This window comes from Poecilia reticulata, chromosome 10, assembly GCF_904066995.2.
Source record: "Poecilia reticulata chromosome 10, P_reticulata-male-v2, whole genome shotgun sequence".
NCBI lineage: Eukaryota > Metazoa > Chordata > Actinopteri > Cyprinodontiformes > Poeciliidae > Poecilia > Poecilia reticulata.
Window position 1 is genome coordinate 5,596,139 of NC_088839.1, and position 24,910 is coordinate 5,621,048.

The 24,910-nt window shown below is 43.1% G+C and overlaps 1 long non-coding RNA gene and 20 other non-coding genes across 22 annotated transcripts in view; all 21 read right to left on the reverse strand.

The window, feature by feature from the left end:
• Positions 1–1,503: 1,503 nt before the first annotated feature.
• trnae-cuc (transfer RNA glutamic acid (anticodon CUC)) lies at positions 1,504–1,575 on the reverse strand. The gene has a single exon. It is a non-coding gene; the product is annotated as a tRNA-Glu (tRNA).
• Positions 1,576–3,054: 1,479 nt separating this feature from the next.
• trnae-cuc (transfer RNA glutamic acid (anticodon CUC)) lies at positions 3,055–3,126 on the reverse strand. The gene has a single exon. It is a non-coding gene; the product is annotated as a tRNA-Glu (tRNA).
• A 573-nt stretch (positions 3,127–3,699) lies between these two features.
• trnae-uuc (transfer RNA glutamic acid (anticodon UUC)) lies at positions 3,700–3,770 on the reverse strand. The gene has a single exon. It is a non-coding gene; the product is annotated as a tRNA-Glu (tRNA).
• Positions 3,771–4,199: 429 nt separating this feature from the next.
• Positions 4,200–4,271, reverse strand: trnae-cuc (transfer RNA glutamic acid (anticodon CUC)). Its single transcript has one exon. It is a non-coding gene; the product is annotated as a tRNA-Glu (tRNA).
• A 1,017-nt stretch (positions 4,272–5,288) lies between these two features.
• Positions 5,289–5,360, reverse strand: trnae-cuc (transfer RNA glutamic acid (anticodon CUC)). Its single transcript has one exon. It is a non-coding gene; the product is annotated as a tRNA-Glu (tRNA).
• An 852-nt stretch (positions 5,361–6,212) lies between these two features.
• Positions 6,213–6,284, reverse strand: trnae-cuc (transfer RNA glutamic acid (anticodon CUC)). The gene has a single exon. It is a non-coding gene; the product is annotated as a tRNA-Glu (tRNA).
• Positions 6,285–6,688: 404 nt separating this feature from the next.
• Positions 6,689–6,760, reverse strand: trnae-uuc (transfer RNA glutamic acid (anticodon UUC)). The gene has a single exon. It is a non-coding gene; the product is annotated as a tRNA-Glu (tRNA).
• A 1,205-nt stretch (positions 6,761–7,965) lies between these two features.
• Positions 7,966–8,037, reverse strand: trnae-cuc (transfer RNA glutamic acid (anticodon CUC)). The gene has a single exon. It is a non-coding gene; the product is annotated as a tRNA-Glu (tRNA).
• A 267-nt stretch (positions 8,038–8,304) lies between these two features.
• Positions 8,305–8,376, reverse strand: trnae-cuc (transfer RNA glutamic acid (anticodon CUC)). The gene has a single exon. It is a non-coding gene; the product is annotated as a tRNA-Glu (tRNA).
• A 409-nt stretch (positions 8,377–8,785) lies between these two features.
• On the reverse strand, positions 8,786–8,857 carry trnae-uuc (transfer RNA glutamic acid (anticodon UUC)). Its single transcript has one exon. It is a non-coding gene; the product is annotated as a tRNA-Glu (tRNA).
• Positions 8,858–8,955: 98 nt separating this feature from the next.
• Positions 8,956–9,027, reverse strand: trnae-cuc (transfer RNA glutamic acid (anticodon CUC)). The gene has a single exon. It is a non-coding gene; the product is annotated as a tRNA-Glu (tRNA).
• Positions 9,028–10,206: 1,179 nt separating this feature from the next.
• On the reverse strand, positions 10,207–10,277 carry trnae-cuc (transfer RNA glutamic acid (anticodon CUC)). Its single transcript has one exon. It is a non-coding gene; the product is annotated as a tRNA-Glu (tRNA).
• A 1,763-nt stretch (positions 10,278–12,040) lies between these two features.
• trnae-uuc (transfer RNA glutamic acid (anticodon UUC)) lies at positions 12,041–12,112 on the reverse strand. Its single transcript has one exon. It is a non-coding gene; the product is annotated as a tRNA-Glu (tRNA).
• Positions 12,113–12,208: 96 nt separating this feature from the next.
• Positions 12,209–12,279, reverse strand: trnae-cuc (transfer RNA glutamic acid (anticodon CUC)). Its single transcript has one exon. It is a non-coding gene; the product is annotated as a tRNA-Glu (tRNA).
• An 846-nt stretch (positions 12,280–13,125) lies between these two features.
• trnae-cuc (transfer RNA glutamic acid (anticodon CUC)) lies at positions 13,126–13,197 on the reverse strand. Its single transcript has one exon. It is a non-coding gene; the product is annotated as a tRNA-Glu (tRNA).
• A 1,128-nt stretch (positions 13,198–14,325) lies between these two features.
• On the reverse strand, positions 14,326–14,397 carry trnae-uuc (transfer RNA glutamic acid (anticodon UUC)). Its single transcript has one exon. It is a non-coding gene; the product is annotated as a tRNA-Glu (tRNA).
• Positions 14,398–16,563: 2,166 nt separating this feature from the next.
• trnae-uuc (transfer RNA glutamic acid (anticodon UUC)) lies at positions 16,564–16,634 on the reverse strand. The gene has a single exon. It is a non-coding gene; the product is annotated as a tRNA-Glu (tRNA).
• Positions 16,635–16,730: 96 nt separating this feature from the next.
• trnae-cuc (transfer RNA glutamic acid (anticodon CUC)) lies at positions 16,731–16,802 on the reverse strand. Its single transcript has one exon. It is a non-coding gene; the product is annotated as a tRNA-Glu (tRNA).
• Positions 16,803–17,374: 572 nt separating this feature from the next.
• Positions 17,375–17,446, reverse strand: trnae-uuc (transfer RNA glutamic acid (anticodon UUC)). The gene has a single exon. It is a non-coding gene; the product is annotated as a tRNA-Glu (tRNA).
• A 98-nt stretch (positions 17,447–17,544) lies between these two features.
• Positions 17,545–17,616, reverse strand: trnae-cuc (transfer RNA glutamic acid (anticodon CUC)). The gene has a single exon. It is a non-coding gene; the product is annotated as a tRNA-Glu (tRNA).
• A 2,017-nt stretch (positions 17,617–19,633) lies between these two features.
• LOC145553268 (uncharacterized) overlaps positions 19,634–24,910 on the reverse strand; it is a 50,972-nt gene continuing 45,695 nt past the window's right edge. The window contains exons 4-5 of one of the 2 annotated variants that reach the window (XR_014089571.1): positions 22,635–22,916; positions 19,634–22,551 (exon numbers count right to left, since the gene is read on the reverse strand). This is a non-coding gene — a long non-coding RNA (uncharacterized LOC145553268). The remainder of the gene's footprint in view (positions 22,552–22,634; positions 22,917–24,910) is intronic. The other variant, XR_014089572.1, reaches the window with a different exon arrangement.

The following is a 24,910-nucleotide window of genomic DNA, read 5'->3' on the forward strand; positions in this document are numbered from 1 at the left end:
AAGAGTGCTTTAAGACGTGAATACAACGATGCAATTTACAAAACTAATTCCATGACACGGGCCTTGGCGGTGAAAGCGCCAAACTGACCAATAGACGCATCTTTCAACCTTTGCGGATTAATACCAAGAAAGCTTTAATGACGTGACGAAGACAACAATGCAATTGAAGGAGGAATGCCTTTCCCTGACGGGAATGAACCGGCCGCGGCGGTGAAGCGCCAAATCCTTACCACTAGACCATCAGGGACATTTTATGATGGAGAATCTAGCAAGATGTCTTTGAGTCAATACGAAGAGTGCTTTATACACGTGAGAATACAACAATTCAATTGAAAATGCCTTTCCCTGACCGGGAATCGAACCCGGGCCGCAGCGGTGAGACGCCAAATCCTGACCACTAGACCATCAGGGACCATTTTTTGATGGAGAATCTAGCAGATGTCTTTGGAGACCAATACAAGAGTGCTTTATATACGTAAAGAAAACAACAGTGCAATTGAAATGACTTTCCCTGACCGGGAATCGAATCCGGGCAGCGAGAGCGCGAATCTGACCATTAGACCATCAGGGACCATTTTTTGATGGAGAATCTAGCAAGATGTCTTTGGAGATCAATACCAAGAGTGCTTTATAACGTAAGAAACAACAGTGCAATTGAAATGCCTTTCCCTGACGGGAATCGAACAGGGCCGCGGCGGTGAGAGCGCTAATCCTTACCACTAGACCATCAGGGACCATTTTTTGATGGAGAATCTAGCAGATGTCTTTGGAGATCAATACCAAGAGTGCTTTATACACGTAAGAAAACAACAGTGCAATTGAAAATGCCTTTCCCTGACGGGAATCGAACACGGGCCGCGGCGGTGAGACGCCGAATCCTTACCACTAGACCATCAGGGACCATTTTTTGATGGAGAATCTAGCAAGATGTCTTTGGAGATCAATACCAAGAGTGCTTTATACACGTGAGGAAAACAACAATGCAATTGAAAATGCCTTTCCCTGACCAGGAATCGAACCCGGGCCGCGGCGGTGAGAGCGCCGAATCCTGACAACTAGACCATCAGGGACCATTATTTGATGGAGAATCTAGCAAGATGTCTATGGAGATCAATACCAACAGTGCTTCATACACGTGAAAAAAGAACAATTCAATTGAAAATGCCATTCACTGACCGGGAATCGAACCCCGGCCGTGGCGGTGAGAGCGCCGGATCCTTACCACTAGACATCAGGGAGCATTTTTTGATGGAGAATCTAGCAAGATGTCTTTGGAGATCAATACCAAGAGCGCTTTATACACGTGAAGAAAACACCAATGCAATTGAAATGCCTTTCCCTGACCGGGAATGGAACCGGGCCGCAGCGGTCAGAGCGCCGAATCCTGAACACTAGACCATCAGGGACCATTTTTTGATGGAGAATCTAGCAAGATGTCTTTGGAGATCAATACCAAGAGTGCTTCATATACATGAAGAAACCACAATGCAATTGAAAATTCCTTTCCCTGACCGGGAATCGAACCCGGGCCGCGGCGATGAGAGCGCCAAATCCTGACCACTAGACCATCAGGGACCGTTTTGTGGTCCAGAATCAAGTAAGAGGTCTTTGGAGATCAATACCAAGCGTGCTTTAAAGATGTGGTGAATACAACGATGCCACTGAAAATGCTAATTCCCTGACCCAGAATCAAACACAAGTCGCAGTAGTGAAAGCGCCAAATCCTGAACACTAGACCATGAGGATCCATTTTCAAATGGAGAATCTAGCAAAAGGTCTTTGGAGATCAATACCAAGAGTGCTTTAAAGACGTGGTGAATACAACGATGCAATTTACAAAACTAATTCCATGACACGGGCTTGGCGGTGAAAGCGCCAAACCTGACCAATAGACCATCTTTCAAGATACCTTTGCTGATTAATAACAAGAAAGCTTTAATGACGTGACGAAGACAACAATGCAATTGAAGGAGGACATGCCTTTCCCTGACTGGGAATCGAACCCGGGCCGTGGCGGTGAAAGCGCCGAATCCTGAACATCAGGGACATTTTGATGGAGAATCTAGCAAGATGTCTTTGGAGATCAATACAAGAGTGCTTATACACGTGAGAAACACCAATGCAATTGAAAATGCCTTTCCTGATGGGAATCGAACCGGCCGCGGCGGTGAGAGCGCCGAATCCTGACCACTAGACCATCAGGGACCATTTTGTGGTCCAGAATCAAGTAAGAGGTCTTTGGAGATCAATACCAAGAGTGCTTTAAAGACGTGGTGAATACAACGATGCAATTTACAAACTAATTCCATGAAACGAGCCTTGGCGGTGAAAGAGCCAAACCTGACCAATAGACCATCATGTGCTTTAAAGATGTGGTGAATACAACGATGCAACTGAAAATGTTAATTCTCTGACCGGGAATCGAACACAGGCAGCGGCAGTAAAATTGCCAAATCCTGACCAGTAGACCATCAGGAACCATTTTCAAGTGGAGAATCTAGCAAGATGTCTTTGGAGATTAATACCAAGCGTTCTTTAAAGATGTGGTGAACACAACGATGCAACTGAAAATGCTAATTCTGTGACCCGGAATCGAACACAAGTCGCAGCAGTGAAAGCGCCAAATCTTGACCACTAGACCATCAGGATCCATTTTCAGATGGAGAATCTAACAAAAGGTCTTTGGAGATCAATACCAAGTGTGCTTTAAAGACGTGGTGAATACAACGATGCAATTTACAAAACTAATTCCATGACACGGGCCTTGGCGGTGAAAGCGCCAAAACCTGACCAATAGACCATCTTTCAAGATACCTTTGCTGATTAATAACAAGAAAGCTTTAATGACGTGATGAAGACAACAATGCAATTGAAGGAGGACATGCCTTTCCATGACGGGAATCGAACCAGGGCCGTGGCGGTGAAAGCGCTGATCCTGACCACTAGACCATCAGGGACCATTTTTGATGGAGAATCTAGCAAGATGTCTTTGGAGATCAATACCAAGAGTGCTTTATACACGAGAAGAAAACAACAATGCAATCGAAATTGCCTTTCCCTGACCGGGAATCGAACCCGGGCCGCGGCGGTGAGAGCGCCGAATCCTGACCACTAGACCATCAGGGACAATTTTTTGATGGAGAATCTAGCAAGATGTCTTTGGAGATCAATACCAAGAGTGCTCCATACACGTGAAAAAAGAACAATTCAATTGAAAATGCCATTCCCTGACCGGGAATCGAACCCCGGCCATGGTGGTGAGAGCGCCGAATCCTGAGCAGTAGACCATCAGGGAGCATTTTTTGATGGAGAATCTAGCAAGATGTCTTTGGAGATCAATACCAAGAGTGCTTTATACACGTGAAGAAAACAACAATGCAATTGAAAATTCCTTTCCCTGACCGGGAATCAAACCGGGCCGCGGCGGTGAAAGCGCCAAATCCTTACCACTAGACCATCAGGGACCATTTTGTGGTCCAGAATCAAGTAAGAGGTCTTGGAGATCAATACCAAGAGTGCTTTAAAGACGTGGTGAATACAAAGATGCAATTTACAAAACTAATTCCATGACACGGGCCTTGGCGGTGAAAGCGCCAAAACCTGACCAATAGACCATCTTTCAAGATACCTTTGCGGATTAATACCAGAAAGCTTTAATGACGTGACGAAGACAACAATGCAATTGAAGGAGGACATGCTTTCCCTGACCGGGAATCGAACCCGGCCGTGGCGGTGAAAGCGCCAAATCCTTACCACTAGACCATCAGGGACCATTTTTTGATGGAGAATCTAGCAAGATGTCTTTGGAGATCAATACCAAGAGTGCTTTATACACGTGAAGAATACAACAATACAATTGAAAATGCCTTTCCCTGACGGGAATCGAACCCGGGCCGTGGCGGTGAGAGCGCCGAATCCTGACACTAGACCATCAGGGACCATTTTTGATGGAGAATCTAGCAAGATGTCTTTGGAGACCAGTACCAAGAGTGCTTTATATACGTAAAGAAACAACAATTCAATTGAAAATGCCATTCCCTGACCGGGAATCGAACCCCGGCCGTGGCGGTGAGAGGCCAATCCTGAGCACTAGATCATCAGGGAGCATTTTTGATGGAGAATCTAGCAAGATGTCTTTGGAGATCATACCAAGAGTGCTTTATACACGTGAAGAAAACACCAATGCATTGAAAATGCCTTTCCCTGACCGGGAATCGAACCCGGGCCGCAGCGGTGAGAGCGCCAAATCCTGACCACTAGACCATCAGGGACCGTTTAGTGGTACAGATCAAGTAAGAGGTCTTGGAGATCAATACCAAGCGTGCTTTAAAGATTGGTGAATACAACGATGCCACTGAAAATGCTAATTCCCTGACCCAGAATCAAACACAAGTCGCAGTAGTGAAAGCGCCAAATCCTGACCACTAGACCATCAGGATCCATTTCAAATGGAGAGTCTAGCAAAAGGTCTTTGGAGATCAATACCAAGAGTGCTTTAAAGACGTGGTGAATACAACGATGCAATTTAAAAACTAATTCCATGAAACGGGCCTTGGCGGTGAAAGAGCCAAAACCTGACCAATAGACCATCATGTGCTTTAAAGATGTGGTGAATACAACGATGAACTGAAAATGTTAATTCTCTGACCGGGAATCGAACACAGGCAGCGGCAGTAAAATCGCCAAATCCTGACCATTAGAACATCAGCAACCATTTTCAAGAGGAGAATCTAGCAAGATGTCTTTGGAGATCAATACCAAGAGTTCTTTAAAGATGTGGTGAACACAACGATGCAACTGAAAATGCTAATTCTGTGACACGGAATCGAACACAAGTCGCAGCAGTGAAAGCGCCAAATCTTGACCATTAGACCATCAGGATCCATTTTCAGATGGAGAATCTAACAAAAGGTCTTTGGAGATCAATACCAAGAGTGCTTTAAAGACGTGGTGAATACAACGATGCAATTTACAAAACTAATTCCATGACACGGGCCTTGGCGGTGAAAGCGCCAAAACCTGACCAATAGACCATCTTTCAAGATACCTTTGCTGGTTAATAACAAGAAACTTTAATGACGTGACGAAGACAACAATGCAATTGAAGGAGGACATGCCTTTCCCTGACTGGGAATCGAAACCTGGCCGTGGCGGTGAAAGCGCTGAATCCTGACCACTAGACCATCAGGGACCATTTCTGGTGGAGAATCTAGCAAGATGTCTTTGGAGATCAATACCAAGAGTGCTTTATACACGTGAAGAAAACACCAATGCAATTGAAAATGCCTTTCCCTGACCGGGAATCGAACCCGGGCCGCGGCGGTGAGAGCGCCGAATCCTGACCACTAGACCATCAGGGACCATTTTGTGGTCCAGATACAAGTAAGAGGTCTTTGGAGATCAATACCAAGAGTGCTTTAAAGACGTGGTGAATACAACGATGCAATTTACAAAACTAATTCCATGAAACGAGCCTTGGCGGTGAAAGAGCCAAAACCTGACCAATAGACCATCATGTGCTTTAAAGATGTGGTGAATACAACGATGCAACTGAAAATGTTAATTCTCTGACCGGGAATCGAACACAGGCAGCGGCAGTAAAATTGCCAAATCCTGACCAGTAGACCATCAGGAACCATTTTCAAGTGGAGAATCTAGCAAGATGTCTTTGGAGATTAATACCAAGCGTTCTTTAAAGATGTGGTGAACACAACGATGCAACTGAAAATGCTAATTCTGTGACCCGGAATCGAACACAAGTCGCAGCAGTGAAAGCGCCAAATCTTGACCACTAGACCATCAGGATCCATTTTCAGATGGAGAATCTAACAAAAGGTCTTTGGAGATCAATACCAAGTGTGCTTTAAAGACGTGGTGAATACAACGATGCAATTTACAAAACTAATTCCATGACACGGGCCTTGGCGGTGAAAGCGCCAAAACCTGACCAATAGACCATCTTTCAAGATACCTTTGCTGATTAATAACAAGAAAGCTTTAATGACGTGATGAAGACAACAATGCAATTGAAGGAGGACATGCCTTTCCATGACCGGGAATCGAACACGGGCCGTGGCGGTGAAAGCGCTGAATCCTGACCACTAGACCATCAGGGACCATTTTGATGGAGAATCTAGCAAGATGTCTTTGGAGATCAATACCAAGAGTGCTTCTTACACGTGAAGAAAACAACAATGCAATTGAAAATTCCTTTCCCTGACCGGGAATCGAACCTGGGCCGCGGCGGTGAGAGCGCCGAATCCTGACCACTAGACCATCAGGGACCATTTTTGATGGAGAATCTAGCAAGATGTCTTTGGAGATCAATACCAAAAGTGCTTCATACATGTGAAAAAAGAACAATTCAATTGAAAATGCCATTCCCTGACCGGGAATCAAACCCGGTCCGCGGCGATGAGAGCACCAAATCCTGACCACTCGACCATCAGGGACCGTTTTGTGGTCCAGAATCAAGTAAGAGGTCTTTGGAGATCAATACCAAGAGTGCTTTAAAGACGTGGTGAATACAACGATGCAATTTACAAAACTAATTCCATGACACGGGCCTTGGCGTTGAAAGCGCCAAAACTAACCAATAGACCATCTTTCAAGATACCTTTGCGGATTAATACCAAGAAAGCTTTAATGACGTGACGAAGACAACAATGCAATTGAAGGAGGACATGCCTTTCCTGACCGGGAATCGAACTCGGGACGCGGCGGTGAAAGCGCCAAATCCTTACCACTAGACCATCAGGGACCATTTTTTGATGGAGAATCTAGCAAGATGTCTTTGGAGATCAATACCAAGAGTGCTTTATACACGTGAGGAAAACAACAATTCAATTGAAATGCCTTCCCTGACCGGAATCGAACCCGGGCCGCGGCGGTGAGAGCGCCGAATCCTGACCACTAGACCATCAGAGACCATTATTTGATGGAGAATCTAGCAAGATGTCTATGGAGATCAATACAACAGTGCTTCATACACGTGAAAAAAGAACAATTCAATTGAAAATGCCATCCCTGACCGGGAATCGAATCCCGGCCGTGGCGGTGAGAGCGCCGAATCCTGAGCACTAGATCATCAGGGAGCATTTTTTGATGGAGAATCTAGCAAGATGTCTTTGGAGAACAATACCAAGAGTGCTTCATACAAATGAAGAAAACCACAATGCAATTGAAAATTCCTTTCCCTGTCCGGGAATCGAACCCGGGCCGCGGCGGTGAGAGCGCCAAATCCTGACCACTAGACCATCAGGGACCGTTTAGTGGTCCATAATCAAGTAAGAGGTCTTTGGAGATCAATACAAGCGTGCTTTAAAGATGTGGTGAATACAACGATGCCACTGAAAATGCTAATTCCCTGACCCAGAATCAAACACAAGTCGCAGTAGTGAAAGCGCCAAATCCTGACCACTAGACCATCAGGATCCATTTTCAAATGGAGAATCTAGCAAAGGTCTTTGGAGATCAATACCAAGAGTGCTTTAAAGACGTGGTGAATACAACGATGCAATTTACAAAACTAATTCCATGAACGGCCTTGGCGGTGAAAGAGCCAAAACCTGACCAATAGACCATCATGTGCTTTAAAGATGTGGTGAATACAACGATGCAACTGAAAATGTTAATTCTCTGACCGGGAATCGAACACGGCAGCGGCAGTAAAATGCCAAATCCTGACCAGTTGACCATCAGGAACCATTTTCAAGTGGAGAATCTAGCAAGATGTCTTTGGAGATCAATACCAAAAGTGCTTCATACACGTGAAAAAAAGAACAAATCAATTGAAAATGCCATTCCCTGACCGGGAATCGAACCCCGGCCGGTGGTGAGAGCGCCGAATCCTGAGCACTAGATCATCAGGGAGCATTTTTGATGGAAATCTAGCAAGATGTCTTTGGAGATCAATACCAAGAGTGCTTATACACTGAAGAAAACACAATGCAATTGAAAATGCCTTTCCCTGACCGGGAATCGAACCCGGGCCGCAGCGGTGAGAGCGCCGAATCCTGACCACTAGACCATCAGGGACCATTTTTTGATGGAGAATCTAGCAAGATGTCTTTGGAGAACAATACCAAGAGTGCTTCATACAAATGAAGAAAACCACAATGCAATTGAAAATTCCTTTCCCTGACCGGGAATCGAACCCGGGCCGCGGCGGTGAGAGCGCCAATACTGACCACTAAACCATCAGGGACCATTTTTTGATGGACAATCTAGCAAGATGTCTTTGGAGAACAATACCAAGAGTGCTTCATACAAATGAAGAAAACCACAATGCAATTGAAAATTCCTTTCCCTGACCGGGAATCGAACCCGGGCCGCGGCGGTGAGAGCGCCAAATCCTGACCACTAGACCATCAGGGACCGTTTAGTGGTCCATAATCAAGTAAGAGGTCTTTGGAGATCAATACCAAGCGTGCTTTAAAGATGTGGTGAATACAACGATGCCACTGAAAATGCTAATTCTGTGACCCGGAATCGAACACAAGTCGCAGCAGTGAAAGCGCCAAATCTTGACCACTAGACCATCAGAATCCATTTTCAGATGGAGAATCTAACAAAAGGTCTTTGGAGATCAATACCAAGTGTGCTTTAAAGACGTGGTGAATACAACGATGCAATTTACAAAACTAATTCCATGACACGGGCCTTGGCGGTGAAAGCGCCAAAACCTGACCAATTGACCATCTTTCAAGATACCTTTGCGGATTAATACCAAGAAAGCTTTAATGACATGACGAAGACAACAATGCAATTGAAGGAGGACATGCCTTTCCCTGACCGGGAATCGAACCCAGGCCGCGGCGGTGAAAGCGCCAAATCCTTACCACTAGACCATCAGGGACCATTTTATGATGGAGAATCTAGCAAGATGTCTTTGGAGATCAATACCAAGAGTGCGTTATACACGTGAAGAATACAACAATTCAATTGAAAATGCCTTTCCCTGACCGGGAATTGAACCCGGGCCGCGGCGGTGAGAGCGCCAAATCCTGACCACTAGACCATCAGGGACCATTTTTTTGATGGAGAATCTAGCAAGATGTCTTTGGAGACCAATACCAAGAGTGCTTTATATACGTAAAGAAAACAACAGTGCAATGAAAATGCCATTCAATGACCGGGAATCGAACCCCGGGCCGTGGCGGTGAGAGCGCCGAATCCTTACCACTAGACCATGAGGGACCATTTTTGATGGAGAATCTAGCAAGATGTCTTTGGAGATCAATACCAAGAGTGCTTATACACGAGAAGAAACAACAATGCAATCGAAAATGCCTTTCCCTGACCGGGAATCGAACCCGGGCGCGGCGGTGAGAGCGCCGAATCCTGACCACTAGTCCATCAGGGACAATTTTTGATGGAGAATCTAGCAAGATGTCTTTGGAGATCAATACCAAGAGTGCTTTAAAGACGTGGTGAATACAACGATGCAATTTACAAAACTAATTCCATGAAACGGGCCTTGGCGGTGAAAGAGCCAAAACCTGACAATAGACCATCATGTGCTTTAAAGATGTGGTGAATACAACGATGCAACTAAAAATGTTAATTCTCTGACCGGGAATCGAACACAGGCAGCGGCAGTAAATCGCCAATCCTGACCATTAGAACATCAGGAACCATTTTCAAGAGGAGAATCTAGCAAGATGTCTTTGGAGATCAATACCAGAGTTCTTTAAAGATGTGGTGAACACAACGATGCAACTGAAAATGCTAATTCTGTGACCGGAATCGAACACAAGTCGCAGCAGTGAAAGCGCCAAATCTTGACCATTAGACCATCAGGATCCATTTTCAGATGGAGAATCTAACAAAAGGTCTTTGGAGATCAATACCAAGAGTGCTTTAAAGACGTGGTGAATACAACGATGCAATTTACAAAACTAATTCCATGACACGGGCCTTGGCGGTGAAAGCGCCAAAACTGACCAATAGACCATCTTCAAGATACCTTTGCTGGTTAATAACAAGAAACTTTAATGACGTGACGAAGACAACAATGCAATTGAAGGAGGAATGCCTTTCCCTGACCGGGAATCGAAACCTGGCCATGGCGGTGAAAGCGCCGAATCCTGACCGCTAGACCATCAGGGACCATTTCTGGTGGAGAATCTAACAAGATGTCTTTGGAGATCAATACCAAGAGTGCTTTATACACGTGAAGAAAACACCAATGCAATTGAAAATGCTTTCCCTGACCGGGAATCGAACCCGGCCGCGGCGGTGAGAGCGCCGAATCCTGACCACTAGACCATCAGGGACCATTTTGTGGTCCAGACTCAAGTAAGAGGTCTTTGGAGATCAATACCAAGAGTGCTTTAAAGACGTGGTGAATACAACGATGCAATTTACAAACTATTCCATGAAACGAGCCTTGGCGGTGAAAGAGCCAAAACCTGACCAATAGACCATCATGTGCTTTAAAGATGTGGTGAATACAACGATGCAACTGAAATGTTAATTCTCTGACCGGGAATCGAACACAGGCAGCGGCAGTAAAATTGCCAAATCCTGACCAGTAGACCATCAGGAACCATTTTCAAGTGGAGAATCTAGCAAGATGTCTTTGGAGATTAATACCAAGCGTTCTTTAAAGATGTGGTGAACACAACGATGCAACTGAAAATGCTAATTCTGTGACCCGGAATCGAACACAAGTCGCAGCAGTGAAAGCGCCAAATCTTGACCACTAGACCATCAGGATCCATTTTCAGATGGAGAATCTACAAAAGGTCTTTGGAGATCAATACCAAGTGTGCTTTAAAGACGTGGTGAATACAACGATGCAATTTACAAACTAATTCCATGAAACGGGCCTTGGCGGTGAAAGAGCCAAAACCTGACCAATAGACATCATGTGCTTTAAAGATGTGGTGAATACAACGATGCAACTAAAATGTTAATTCTCTGACCGGGAATCGAACACAGGCAGCGGCAGTAAAATCGCCAATCCTGACCATTAGAAATCAGGAACCATTTTCAAGAGGAGAATCTAGCAAGATGTCTTTGGAGATCAATACCAAGAGTTCTTTAAAGATGTGGTGAACACAACGATGCAACTGAAAATGCTAATTCTGTGACACGGAATCGAACACAAGTCGCAGCAGTGAAAGCGCCAAATCTGACCATTAGACCATCAGGATCCATTTTCAGATGGAGAATCTAACAAAAGGTCTTTGGAGATCAATACCAAGAGTGCTTTAAAGACGTGGTGAATACAACGATGCAATTTACAAAACTAATTCCATGACACGGGCCTTGGCGGTGAAAGCGCCAAAACCTGACCAATAGACCATCTTTCAAGATACCTTTGCTGATTAATAACAGAAAGCTTTAATGATGTGATGAAGACAACAATGCAATTGAAGGAGGACATGCTTTCCATGACCGGGAATCGAACCCGGCCGTGGCAGTGAAAGCGCTGAATCCTGACCACTAGACCATCAGGGACCATTTTGATGGAGAATCTAGCAAGATGTCTTTGGAGATCAATACCAAGAGTGCTTCATACACGTGAAGAAAACACAATGCAATTGAAAATTCCTTTCCCTGACCGGGAATCGAACCCGGCCGTGGCGGTGAGAGCGCCGAATCCTGAGCACTAGATCATCAGGGAGCATTTTTTGATGGAGAATCTAGCAAGATGTCTTTGGAGATCAATACCAAGAGTGCTTTATACACGTGAAGAAAACAACAATGCAATTGAAAATTCCTTTCCCTGACCGGGAATCAAACCCGGTCCGCGGCGATGAGAGCACCAAATCCTGACCACTCGACCATCAGGGACCGTTTTGTGGTCCAGAATCAAGTAAGAGGTCTTTGGAGATCAATACCAAGAGTGCTTTAAAGACGTGGTGAATACAACGATGCAATTTACAAAACTAATTCCATGACACGGGCCTTGGCGTTGAAAGCGCCAAAACCTGACCAATAGACCATCTTTCAAGATACCTTTGCGTATTAATACCAAGAAAGCTTTAATGACGTGATGAAGACAACAATGCAATTGAAGGAGGACATGCCTTTCCCTGACCGGGAATCGAACTCGGGACGCGGCGGTGAAAGCGCCAAATCCTTACCACTAGACCATCAGGGACCATTTTTGATGGAGAATCTAGCAAGATGTCTTTGGAGATCAATACCAAGAGTGCTTTATACACGAGAAGAAAACAACAATGCAATCGAAATGCCTTTCCCTGACCGGGAATCGAACCCGGGCGCGGCGGTGAGAGCGCCGAATCCTGACCACTAGACCATCAGGGACAATTTTTGATGGAGAATCTAGCAAGATGTCTTTGGAGATCAATACCAAGAGTGCTTTAAAGACGTGGTGAATACAACGATGCAATTTACAAAACTAATTCCATGAAACGGGCCTTGGCGGTGAAAGAGCCAAAACCTGACCAATAGACCATCATGTGCTTTAAGATGTGGTGAATACAACGATGCAACTAAAAATGTTAATTCTCTGACCGGGAATCGAACACAGGCAGCGGCAGTAAAATCGCCAAATCCTGACCATTAGAACATCAGGAACCATTTTCAAGAGGAGAATCTAGCAAGATGTCTTTGGAGATCAATACCAAGAGTTCTTTAAAGATGTGGTGAACACAACGATGCAATGAAAATGCTAATTCTGTGACACGGAATCGAACACAGTCGCAGCAGTGAAAGCGCCAAATCTGACCATTAGACCATCAGGATCCATTTTCAGATGGAGAATCTAACAAAAGGTCTTTGGAGATCAATACCAAGAGTGCTTTAAAGACGTGGTGAATACAACGATGCAATTTACAAAACTAATTCCATGACACGGGCCTTGGCGGTGAAAGCGCCAAAACCTGACCAATAGACCATCTTTCAAGATACCTTTGCTGGTTAATAACAAGAAACTTTAATGACGTGACGAAGACAACAATGCAATTGAAGGAGGACATGCCTTTCCCTGACCGGGAATCGAAACCTGGCCATGGCGGTGAAAGCGCCGAATCCTGACCGCTAGACCATCAGGACCATTTCTGGTGGAGAATCTAACAAGATGTCTTTGGAGATCAATACCAAGAGTGCTTTATACACGTGAAGAAAACACCAATGCAATTGAAAATGCCTTTCCCTGACCGGGAATCGAACCCGGGCCGCGGCGGTGAGAGCGCCGAATCCTGACCACTAGACCATCAGGGACCATTTTGTGGTCCAGACTCAAGTAAGAGGTCTTTGGAGATCAATACCAAGAGTGCTTTAAAGACGTGGTGAATACAACGATGCAATTTACAAAACTAATTCCATGAAACGAGCCTTGGCGGTGAAAGAGCCAAAACCTGACCAATAGACCATCATGTGCTTTAAAGATGTGGTGAATACAACGATGCAACTGAAAATGTTAATTCTCTGACCGGGAATCGAACACAGGCAGCGGCAGTAAAATTGCCAAATCCTGACCAGTAGACCATCAGGAACCATTTTCAAGTGGAGAATCTAGCAAGATGTCTTTGGAGATTAATACCAAGCGTTCTTTAAAGATGTGGTGAACACAACGATGCAACTGAAAATGCTAATTCTGTGACCCGGAATCGAACACAAGTCGCAGCAGTGAAAGCGCCAAATCTTGACCACTAGACCATCAGGATCCATTTTCAGATGGAGAATCTAACAAAAGGTCTTTGGAGATCAATACCAAGTGTGCTTTAAAGACGTGGTGAATACAACGATGCAATTTACAAAACTAATTCCATGAAACGGGCCTTGGCGGTGAAAGAGCCAAAACCTGACCAATAGACCATCATGTGCTTTAAAGATGTGGTGAATACAACGATGCAACTAAAAATGTTAATTCTCTGACCGGGAATCGAACACAGGCAGCGGCAGTAAAATCGCCAAATCCTGACCATTAGAACATCAGGAACCATTTTCAAGAGGAGAATCTAGCAAGATGTCTTTGGAGATCAATACCAAGAGTTCTTTAAAGATGTGGTGAACACAACGATGCAACTGAAAATGCTAATTCTGTGACACGGAATCGAACACAAGTCGCAGCAGTGAAAGCGCCAAATCTTGACCATTAGACCATCAGGATCCATTTTCAGATGGAGAATCTAACAAAAGGTCTTTGGAGATCAATACCAAGAGTGCTTTAAAGACGTGGTGAATACAACGATGCAATTTACAAAACTAATTCCATGACACGGGCCTTGGCGGTGAAAGCGCCAAAACCTGACCAATAGACCATCTTTCAAGATACCTTTGCTGGTTAATAACAAGAAACTTTAATGACGTGACGAAGACAACAATGCATTGAAGGAGGACATGCCTTTCCCTGACCGGGAATCGAAACCTGGCCGTGGCGGTGAAAGCGCCGAATCCTGACCACTAGACCATCAGGGACCATTTCTGGTGGAGAATCTAACAAGATGTCTTTGGAGATCAATACCAAGAGTGCTTTATACACGTGAAGAAAACACCAATGCAATTGAAAATGCCTTTCCCTGACGGGAATCGAACCCGGGCCGCGGCGGTGAGAGCGCCGATCCTGACCACTAGACCATCAGGGACCATTTTGTGGTCCAGACTCAAGTAAGAGGTCTTTGGAGATCAATACCAAGAGTGCTTTAAAGACGTGGTGAATACAACGATGCAATTTACAAAACTAATTCCATGAAACGAGCCTTGGCGGTGAAAGAGCCAAAACCTGACCAATAGACCATCATGTGCTTTAAAGATGTGGTGAATACAACGATGCAACTGAAAATGTTAATTCTCTGACCGGGAATCGAACACAGGCAGCGGCAGTAAAATTGCCAAATCCTGACCAGTAGACCATCAGGAACCATTTTCAAGTGGAGAATCTAGCAAGATGTCTTTGGAGATTAATACCAAGCGTTCTTTAAAGATGTGTGAACACAACGATGCAACTGAAAATGCTAATTCTGTGACCCGGAATCGAACACAAGTCGCAGCAGTGAAAGCGCCAAATCTTGACCACTAGACCATCAGGATCCATTTTCAGATGGAGAATCTAACAAAAGGTCTTTGGAGATCAATACCAAGTGTGCTTTAAAGACGTGGTGAATACAACGATGCAATTTACAAAACTAATTCCATGACACGGGCCTTGGCGGTGAAAGCGCCAAAACCTGACCATAGACCATCTTTCAAGATACCTTTGCTGATTAATAACAAGAAGCTTTAATGATGTGATGAAGACAACAATGCAATTGAAGGAGGACATGCCTTTCCATGACCGGGAATCGAACCCGGGCCGTGGCAGTGAAAGCGCTGAATCCTGACCACTAGACCATCAGGGACCATTTTGATGGAGAATCTAGCAAGATGTCTTTGGAGATCAATACCAAGAGTGCTTCATACACGTGAAGAAAACAACAATGCAATTGAAAATTCCTTTCCCTGACCGGGAATCGAACCCCGGCCGTGGCGGTGAGAGCGCCGAATCCTGAGCACTAGATCATCAGGGAGCATTTTTGATGGAGAATCTAGCAAGATGTCTTTGGAGATCAATACCAAGAGTGCTTTATACACGTGAAGAAAACAACAATGCAGTTGAAAATTCCTTTCCCTGACCGGGAATCAAACCCGGTCCGCGGCGATGAGAGCACCAAATCCTGACCACTCGACCATCAGGGACCGTTTTGTGGTCCAGAATCAAGTAAGAGGTCTTTGGAGATCAATACCAAGAGTGCTTTAAAGACGTGGTGAATACAACGATGCAATTTACAAAACTAATTCCATGACACGGGCCTTGGCGTTGAAAGCGCCAAAACCTGACCAATAGACCATCTTTCAAGATACCTTTGCGTATTAATACCAAGAAAGCTTTAATGACGTGATGAAGACAACAATGCAATTGAAGGAGGACATGCCTTTCCCTGACCGGGAATCGAACTCGGGACGCGGCGGTGAAAGCGCCAATCCTTACCACTAGACCATCAGGGACCATTTTTGATGGAGAATCTAGCAAGATGTCTTTGGAGATCAATACCAAGAGTGCTTTATACACGTGAAGAATACAACAATTCAATTGAAAATGCCTTTCCCTGACCGGGAATCGAACCCGGGCCGCGGCGGTGAGAGCGCCTAATACTGACCACTAGATCATCAGGGACCATTTTTGATGGAGAATCTAGCAAGATGTCTTTGGAGACCAATACCAAGAGTGCTTTATATACGTAAAGAAAACACAGTGCAATTGAAAAAGACTTTCCAGACCGGGAATCGAACCCGGGCCGCGGCAGTGAGAGCGCCGAATGCTGACCATTAGACCATCAGTGACCATTTTTGATGGAGAATCTAGCAAGATGTCTTTGGAGATCAATACCAAGAGTGCTTTATACGCGTGAAAAAAAGAACAATTCAATTGAAAATGCCATTCCCTGACCGGGATCGAACCCCGGCCGTGGCGGTGAGAGCGCCGAATCCTGAGCACTAGATCATCAGGGAGCATTTTTGATGGAGAATCTAGCAAGATGTCTTTGGAGACCAATACCAAGAGTGCTTTATATACGTAAAGAAAACAACAATTCAATTGAAAATGCATTCCCTGACCGGGAATCGAACCCGGGCCGTGGCGGTGAAAGCGCTGATCCTGACCACTAGACCATCAGGGACCATTTTTGATGGAGAATCTAGCAAGATGTCTTTGGAGATCAATACCAAGAGTGCTTCATGCACGTGAAGAAAACAACAATGCAATTGAAAATTCCTTCCCTGACCGGGAATCGAACCCGGGCCGCGGCGGTGAGAGCGCCGAATCCTGACCACTAGACCATCAGGGACCATTTTTGATGGAGAATCTAGCAAGATGTCTTTGGAGATCAATACCAAAAGTGCTTCATACATGTGAAAAAAGAACAATTCAATTGAAAATGCCATTCCCTGACCGGGAATCGAACCCCGGCCGTGGCGGTGAGAGCGCCGAATCCTGAGCACTAGATCATCAGGGAGCGTTTTTTGATGGAGAATCTAGCAAGATGTCTTTGGAGATCAATACCAAGAGTGCTTTATACACGTGAAGAAACACAATGCAATTGAAAATTCCTTTCCCTGACCGGGAATCAAACCCGTCCGCGGCGATGAGAGCACCAAATCCTGACCACTCGACCATCAGGGACCGTTTTGTGGTCCAGAATCAAGTAAGAGGTCTTTGGAGATCAATACCAAGAGTGCTTTAAAGACGTGGTGAATACAACGATGCAATTTACAAAACTAATTCCATGACACGGGCCTTGGCGGTGAAAGCGCCAAGATCTGACCAATAGACCATCTTTCAAGATACCTTTGCGGAATAATACCAAGAAAGCTTTAATGACGTGACGAAGACAACAATGCAATTGAAGGAGGACATGCCTTTCCTGACCGGGAATCGAACCCGGGCCGCGGCGGTGAAAGCTCCAAATCCTTACCACTAGACCATCAGGGACCATTTTTTGATGGAGAATCTAGCAAGATGTCTTTGGAGACCAATACCAAGAGTGCTTTATACACGTGAAGAATACAACAATTCAATTGAAAATTCCTTTCCCTGACCGGGAATCGAACCCGGGCCGCGGCGGTGAGAGCGCCGAATCCTGACCACTAGACCATCAGGGACCATTTTGTGATGGAGAATCTAGCAAGATGTCTTTGGAGACCAATACCAAGAGTGCTTTATACACGTAAAGAAAACAACGATGCAATTGAAAATACCTTTCCCTGACTGGAAATTATGGTCTAGTTTGATTCCTGGTCTGGAAAATGTGACAAAATTTGACTCTGCCTTCTTTGAGAAATAAAATATGTTCAGATAAGTTTTCAAGACATTGATATGTTTTTTTTGTCATGATTTTAAATACATGGTCTTTTGTGTATTGCTTATGAGGGGAAAAAAACTTTTAAACATAGTAAAAATGTGGAAACTTTCCAGTAGTTTGGAAAGGTATTCACTACTGTTGAACTTTATAACTTGTCATAAAGTTGTCATAAAGGAGACATTCCTGCCCACTTGTGCTGACAGGCTGGGCAAGGAGAGCAATCATTTGTTGGATCAACACAAATCCGTGGCTCAGATCTGGCCTTTAAGGAACAGTGGCTTAAAGAAAGCCGTTGCTTAAAGATGTTATATAGGAGATATGGGAAACAAGATTAAATCAAACTGATTTCTATTTTGGCCTAAAGGTAGACCAAAATAAAGACAAATAATCACAAAGCATTTTGCATGTATACAAAAGGCTTTGTGTAGCAGAAACTAAAGCTGAGCACACAATCCCTACAGTTAAGGCTGCCACATACTTTGGTATAGTGAGCCACATGATGGGTGATATTTCATTGTCAATGTACTGATTGCCCTCTTTTTTTAAGGTTCTGTTTTCACTAGTGGCCTTCAGTTCAGAGTGATCAGACAGGAAAGTGGGGGAAGACATGCAGCAAAGATCATCAGGTTCGGATTTGAACCTGTGACCAATGCATCAAGGATTAAAGATTCATTACGCGGATTGTGCTTTACCCCTGCGCTACCACAGCACCCCTGATTTACCCTCATTTGTTGTTGCAAATTCCTTCATGTCTCACAATTCAGATAGATACTAGCAGGTTTGATGAGCTGGTTGGGCGCCTGGTCTGATTGGCCTCTGCACACCTGTCAGCACAGTGCAGAGTATGTGGCAGTCACATTGCATGTCCATGCGACTGGTTGAGCCGGTTCTCAACCTTATCAACTCGGCTAATGCATACAAAACAGTTCAATGTGCCACCAATCTGTTTACTGTGTGACACAGATTATGCGGTCATAAAAACAGACTTTTGTGCGGATGTGTCTGGTGGACGTCCGTTTGGAGTATGCATTGAGGATGAAGTCTGTAGTATGTGGCAGCCTTTAAAGATGGTGGTAGCACAAGGCCTATGATGCTGTAGGGACTCTTTCTTCAGCAGAAACTGTGATGGTGGTTGGATTTGATGGAAAATACGGATGGAGCTTGAGACGGGAAGAAAACCTGGTCGACATCCGAAAGCCTTACGACTGGGCCAGAGGTTCTCCTTCCAGTAGAAAAACTTAACATTCAGCCAGAGCTGCTACGAAATATAATCAAAATCAAATTTACCTATACGCTCTTCTAAATGATTTGTGCTTGAGCTGTTTTGCGCAGATGTACAAAGAAAGTACGAATGTACCCAACCAGACTTTCAGCTGTAACTTCAGCTGAAAGTTGCTTCAACAAAGCATCAGTTAGAGATTGTTAGGGGAAGGACCGGTGTAGGATACATACTTCTGTGTACAATTTTGAACTGTTACAAAATATCCCAATAAAATTTATGAAGGTTTTTGGTTTTAACATGACACAGAAGCATCCATTCCACTTAAAATGTTCAACATTGCAAGTACTTCCATACTGATCTCTTGAAGTGACAGTAAAAGAGAAAAGCTCTAGCTAAGCAACAGGCAGTGATTTAAGTATTAAAGTTCAATAGTTTCCAGTATATTTAGTGAAGGAAAACTTTGTAAACTAATCTGTTTTATGCTTCGGTAGTATCTTTCCAATTGAAAATAACAAGATTGTCTTCATGAAGATTTGTCTAACACAGCAAAACAAAAAAATCATTTGGAGAGAAAGCTTGGAAGGCAATGAAAGAGACAGAGAAGCAAAGAGGGGAAAAAAGCAACTAACAAAGCTGATCTCTAAAACCTTTCAACTTCATATATTATTCATTGGTAATTAAAAGAGTTGAGCTGACTCAAGGCAAGGAAGACAGAGACGGAGAAGCCGTCTGAACTTAGACCATTTAATCACTGTCCATGTGTTCAGGCTTTAACATGTCTAACCTCACTTTGGTTTTCTAGAACAGCAACATTTTTGGCCGACACATTTTTTTTTTTACTTGTACATTGATTAAATAAGTATTTTTCAAGTTTGTTAGGATTTTGGTAGGGCTGTAGTGATACAATAATCTCACAATACGATACGATACATGATATTCTGCTCATGATACAATATATATTGCGATATTCAGCAAACAATACAATTCAATACACTTTGCGATTTTATGAAAGACTTTAGAGGGACAGAGTGATTTTGGTGACATTTTGTGACTGTCATAGACTTGGATTAAATTAATTTAACTGAAAACAGATTAAAAGCACCAACTACACAATACCTGGCTCTGGTTCGACACAGACTTAAAGTCGACAGCTGGACAAAATGAATCAAAGAAGTGGTGAGAAAGCATGTTTCTTTTAATTGAAACAGTACAAACTGTAGCTTACATGCATTTGTAAAGTAAATAAAATGCACCAAGTACCCTGCTCTGAATAGTTTGATACCTTTTTAACCTTGACACTTAACATCTGAAGGAATCACTCTAACCCTGATGACCTAATTAATCACTCTCCCGGCAAAGGAAGCAGTGAGTGAGCAAGGTGACAGTTGGATGTTACAATATTTGTGGATGAATATTGATTTTTTCTAGGACAGGAAATATCGATATATATATCGCAAAATCGATATTACACAGCCCTAGATTTTGGGTTGTTTTGAGGTTAGTTTATCATTCTTTGTTCCTTAGCCGATTTAATTAGATCGATCATGTTCAGTTTTACTTTAGTTCAGTCCTAGTTTATTTCTTGTCTCTAGTTGTTGTTACTCTGGTTTAATTGTATTTCTTAAGTCTAGTTATCCTTTAGTATTAGATTTATTTCCTAGTTCCCTTGTGCCACTTTCCCCTCACACTTATAATCTTTTTCTAATCAGCTATCTGTTCCTTGATCAGTAATCAACCTCCCCAGTATGCATACACAGTCACTCAATCACTCCTTGCTGGTTCCTCCTGTTACAGTCCATTACTTCCCTGTTGTTCCTATGATTAGTTTTTTGTTCTGCCCTGGCTTCCTGCGCTCTCCATGTTTTTTTTTTTGTAACTTCTTGTTTATTCATTCTTCATTAAATCTTCAAATTCAGCTCAACACCTTAGGTTTTAGCATCTGAGTCTGACACCAACACACATCATGACAGTTTTTCCACTTGCGCAAAAGAAAATATAATGGAAGAAATGCATTGCACCTACAGAATTGTACATGATCACTTGAATGGAGGTACAAAAGCATTTGTAATTTGCTCAAAGGATTAAGGAAATGTTTTTTGATGTGCAGATGTGACAATGATTTGACACTTGAGAGTTTACCAAAGCAACTGAGAAAAACTAAATATCTATGCTTCCAAATATATTTGAAAATGTCATAAGCTGATTTAGAGTTCTCTTTTTTTTGTTTTTTACATAGGTTTTTCTAATAATTCTACAATTTTAAAGCAAACTTTAGAGATGATTTTTAAAGAAGATGGATTGAGTCCAGTAGAAAGAGGCCAAATCTTCACTCTGGGCTGTGGAACAAAGTGACAGAAAATCAGTGTGAGAAGCTGATAGGTCGGACCAAAAGGTCCGGAAGCAATGAGCTTTAGACTGCTCATTCGCTCCATTTTGGAGTTACTTTCATTTGGTCGTAACTCATTCTTCTACACAGATACATTGTTATTTCCCTCCAGCTCCCCTTTAACCTCCTGTCCTGTCTATAAGAACAATAACCTTTTTAAAATTTTAAAGAAATGATCCGCAGCAAAGGAGAAGTTCGCTCTGAGCAGACCCACTTCCTCCCTCACCCCTCTGCTTTCCCTCAGGCCAAATATTTTGCTGACCAAGACTTAGCCAGCCATCAAGAGTTACAATTTTCCTTCTGCTCACATTTCACTTTATGTCAAGTCCGCTCGTAACGGGGGCCAATAAACTCTGATGTTCTCATTTGAGGAGTGGAGAGCAGAGCTTTTTAAGCCACAGAAAACTTTTTTTTCCCTTCGCTCTTTCCGTTGAACCACAGTTCTCTTCAGTCTGCATGGGGCGATCCTCAAATCTGGATTTGACAGAAGACTACAGAGGAGGAAAAACATTACACTCAGCAGAAAAAAGAGAAGTGGTTCCGGAGAAAGTTCGGATGGAGAAAGTTAAAACCTGTCTCCTTCAGAAAATCTGCAGCCAGAAATGGAGTTTGAACAACGTAGGTTGCCCAGGTTGTGCTGAAGTGTGACGAATTAGGCCCAGTTTAAATGGATGTTGCCTTAATAATTAATCCAAGGGAAATTGTATTTTGCCATGTTGAATGAAAAATGAAACATTTACAGAGAAAAGCAAAGAATAAATAAAAAACGGAGAGATTATGCATTTAATCTTCAAGTGTTTCTTTAACCCTGACTCGAGGAGTTATGAATGAGGGCAGGAGAAAAAAACCTTGCAGCTCCATTTCCTGTGTAATATATGTTACAGGCATTTAAATGGACCTTTATACAATAATGTGGTTCTACATTTTGCTGTGTGTCCTGCAGAGTATTTCAGCTCCAACAACAAAATGCGACATGGTTTTCAGAAGAAACGGTAACATTTGTAGGAAGGTGAACCTTCACCTCGGTCTAAAGTCTTTTGTCTCCATTAACAGGTTGTCTTGTAGAATTGCTCGGCTTTTAGCTTCATCCAACTTCCCATCCACTCAGGCCAGTGTCTGTGTCCCTGCTGAAGAAAAGCAATGTATATTCAGTCTGATGTGCAGAGTTGGTTTTCTACATACAATTTGTGTGTAGACCAAAAAGTTCAACCTTTGTCTAGCATGTCTTGATTACTTTGTGCCACGTTTGCTGATCTCTGAAGCTACTCTAGAGTTGCCAAACTCCTCTTGGCTGCCTCTAATCAGAACTTTTCTTGCCTGGCATGTCAGTTGAGGTGGACGGCCATGTCTTGGTATGACTGCAGTTGCTCCATACTCCATGCCGGATGACAGATTGAACAGCGCTCTGTCATCTCCACGCTATACTCCCTAATTTGTCTCTGATGTTTGTTCTCTGATGAACAGCATCTTGTTTCCATGTGACTTGGTTTAGCTGTGCAAGGAATGTCATAAAAATTGACACCTTCATTTGGTTTAGTTTTCTGTCTCCGCCACAGTAGACAGTAGTGGTAATGTCACATGAGGCAAAAAACTTCTTGGGTATAAATACTTTTTTAAATAGTCTCATGCTATAGTATAAATGGCAGCACAACAGAATTTCCTAGAGAATTCCAGTTTTTCAGGACAGAACGGTGCTGGAAACATGAACTAAAAAAGCTCAGCTGAGTAGCGGGGCTTAAGTGACAACAGTCCAGGCTGTAATCACAGATAAGGGTGCCAATATGGTGGCTGCTGTGCACAAAGCAGGTTAAGCATATTATCTGTATTTTGCACACATTGAGCCTAATGGTTAAATAAAAAAAGTCAACTAAAGCTCTCCTAAATTTTTATGACCTTCAGCACAGAACTGTTTTTTTTTTTTTGTTTTTTTTTTAAGTTTTCTATCCTCACAACACAAAAGCGGCTCAACGGGCTGAATGTCCCAGAAATCAAACTGATACTGAAAAGTAGGTAAAGAAACATCGCTAGGGGAACAAGACCTTTTTCATTTTGTCTATGCAACCACACTGTTACATTTGATTGTAAATAATTGAGTTATTATGAGTAACACTGCGGTTTGGGAAAACATTTAAGAGTATCCAAGAGCTCTTCTGCCCCAAACAAATCCTCATAGTGATTTTGCAACACAGGGATTTTATACAAGATCCTTTCAAGATATATTACAACAGACCAAAGAATGCCCTTGAACAGCTTTAACTGATGGGTTTGGCCTTAGTATGGATGGCTGGGAACATTATTGATGTTTTATGATCAGCGTTAGCACAGTTGTCCTGGTTGTATATATGTATGTAGCAGGTATAAAACACATATAGCACTAGACTACTGCAAACGACATACTGTTACTGTTTAGCTTTATTTTGAGGTGCTTGGTATGATTATTTTTTTGTTTCCGTTTTTTGGAAAGAAACTCAAACCCAAATCAGCAATTTCACGTTCAAGAACACGTCTAAAAAACCACAATGCGGATTTTAAATGTGAAAGCGACAGATAAAAAAAACTAAGAAAAAAAATAAAACGCCCAAAGTCGCTAATAATAAGATGTGGCAACACTGCTTGGCTCCCAAAGAGAATATTTTCCATCTGTTGTTTGATATTTTTTGGAAATGGAATATTATCGTCATAGTATATGTTTTTAAGACTTCAAAGGAACTTTATCTGAAGTCAGAATAGGCATCAATCGTTGGTCGTCAGTGAAATAATGCTTTACTTCAGATTGGACTCTGAGCTGCAGTGTTTTTGCCCTTTTTGGTTTTCCATCTCCATCTTCCACCCCTCTTCTCCCCCGCTCTCCTCCCAGCTTCAATCCGTTCTGCCATCTCTGCTGATGGGAGTGTAAATTGTGGGGATCTTTGAAGAGAGAGTGATGGTGGTCCTTCTTTCTTCTTTTTTTTTTGACAAGCTACCAGATCGGTTAAAGTGGAGGACAAACTCAGAGGAGAGGGGAGTGGAGTTTACAAAGGAAAGAAAGAAGAAAGGAACGAGATCCAGGTCGTGAGAAAGACTTAGATGTAAAGATGCGTGGGGGAAAAAAGACAAGAAGGCAGAGAGGTGTCTGTAAAATTGGTAGAAAAAAATGTTCTCCTAATTTCAATCTGAAATTATCATCAGATTTCTTATGGATGCATAGAGCTGGTTAGGGAATTCAAAGTGTAGAAAATTATTTGCTCAACTTCAACGCCTCTAAAGGGATAACTATAAGAAACTACAGCTGCAGTCACAGTTCGTCCTTTTCCAAGACTTAAAGGCAGTACATGACCTGCAAATTGAACAACAGAGATTTTTTTTTGTTTAATAGTCTCAAAGAGGAAAAATGAAGAAAATCCGTAGACGGTTCTTGAACCTGTCCTGCTGGCAGGTTCAAGGGTTTTGGAGTTTCTCACAATGATCCTCATCAGGCCGGTCAGCGAACCTCAGACCGACCGTAGA